We start from the raw sequence: 2,288 nt of genomic DNA, 5'->3' as shown, positions 1-2,288 counted from the left end.
TTGTCATAACTGGATATATTATATATATATATATATATATATTGTTCATGTTCATCAAATATTTTGATTTATCCCCCCACGCCCACTTATTTGTTTGTTACAGGGATTGACTGTTTTGAAGGCTATTCACACAGTCATTGTATCACAAGATAGCAAGGACGGCCGCCGCCTGTCATTTCGTAAAAATCGAGGTCATCCGCCTAAAATCAACCTTTACATTTCTGTCTCTAAACTTCAAATGTTACTATTGTTTGCAGATCTGATTTCCCAACATGTGATAAAAATGAGATAACATAAATTGCTTAGGGCTTGTTGGTTTCTGTTTTTTAAAATTGTTTTGAAAAACAGTTTTTTTATGTTTTTAGAAAAAATAAATTGTGTTTGAGAACTGAATTTTGAAAAATAGTTTTTGTTCTCAAAAACAAAAAAAAAACAGTTGAGTTAATAAAAAAGTTTTTTAGAACAAGAAAAATAAAAAATATATTTTTTTCTTTTACAATTAATAAAATGTTTTTTTTGAAGTATCTTTATATTATAAATTTATAAATAGTTTTTAGATACATAGATCATTTAAATTAAAAAAATATATTTATTTTATTAAATTTTAAAATAAAAATATTTTTTATATTTTTAAAATAAATCATAAAATTATTTTTATTAATAGTTTTTTTCTTGATTTAATATTTAATTTTATTAAAAATTATAGTATATTTTATTAAGATGATATAAAAAAAAATTTTAAAAAATTAATTTAATTTTTACAACTAATTTTCACCAAATTTGTAAATAAATTAAATAGGACATGAAAATAAATGCAATGAGTCCAAGGATCCCACTGCTGAAGATGGTGTTTGCTTGGATTGACCAATAGATTTTACCATCTATTATGCTTTGAAATTTGCATTTATGTATGAATTTTTTTTTTACCAACCATGTCCCTTCAAAATATCTCTGCCCATTCCACTATTGAGAAAAGTGTTTACCCAATATTATTACCTTATTTACAAATGACTACCCTCGCCCTTAGCCGTCTCTCATCTTCTTCAAAACTGAGAAAAAGTCACCTGTAAAACTCTCTCAAAGCAACTCCTTTTCTTTCTCTTTCATGTCCTTAAGCAAGTTTTTGTATTTGTTTTTTAATAAAACAATTCAAGAAAAACCAAAACTGAGAAATAGGAAAAATCAAGAAATTTTTTTTTCTATTTTCATTCTCGTTCCCCACTTTTCTCAGCATCCAAATAGGAAAATATAAACGGGAAAAATAAAAAAACTAACACATGATAAAAATAAAACTCAGATTTGAAATAAAATAAAATAAAATAGGGAGAAATGATGTTCTCTTTACAGTAAAAAAAATGGACAAAAAAACATTATTTTTTTTTCTCTAAAAAGTGTCATTTTAAGAACACAGAGAACAAATAAAAAAAAAATAACTTTCTTAATCAAACAAATTTTTAGTATTTTTTATTTTCAATTCTTGAAAATACCGATCAAACATACTTTTAGTGTTTTTTTGTTTTATATCCTGCATTTTTAATGTTTTAAGTATATTCTTTTATATTTATTTATATTTAATGAATAACATTATTTACTTCATACATGATATTTTTACATATTTAGCAATATAATTTAATATTTTTTATTTATAAATTTTAAATATTTATTTATATTTTTTTTCTCGTACAATGTTTCACTTTTCTTTTGCTTTTACAATTGAAAGGTTCATCCGTCATCGTATTCGGTAGCCAAACCTATTCATAGGCTTTTGACGCGACTCAAAATCAGGAAAAAAGTGTAAAGATTTATTGGTCGCTTTTCATTTTAAGTCTGCATTTTAACTGTTCGTTAAATTGCCAGTTGATGATCTCATCTTTTAACATGTGTTTCTTATACCTTTATAACAAACAGCATTCCACTAATGCTATTTTATAAGTTCGATAATATTTGGAAGCTGTGAATCTCATGCTTTCTACCATAACAATATTTTATATGGAGAGAGAGAACTCGCTTTCCCCCAAGAACCTACCATACGCGGTTTTGGTCATGACTCATGATTGTACTTCATTTTTCTGTGATTAGATATTTTCTTCATTTTAAGGCTGTGTTCCCCCCGTTTGTCCCTTTTCACACCCACATACGCATACAATAATAATAAGACATGAGACCCACTCCAAGCCTACGGGATAAGCAAGAATAAACCCTTTTGGCATGTAATACTATTTTATAGCCCAGGACGGAGGTTTTCCAAAGAATCAGAGGACAGTGTCTAATGGGGCTTTAGTGGTCTA

Source organism: Vitis riparia, chromosome 5 (genome assembly GCF_004353265.1).
Source record: "Vitis riparia cultivar Riparia Gloire de Montpellier isolate 1030 chromosome 5, EGFV_Vit.rip_1.0, whole genome shotgun sequence".
Taxonomy (NCBI): domain Eukaryota; kingdom Viridiplantae; phylum Streptophyta; class Magnoliopsida; order Vitales; family Vitaceae; genus Vitis; species Vitis riparia.
The sequence above is the reverse complement of the archived record's forward strand: the minus strand, read 5'-3'. Positions refer to the sequence as shown.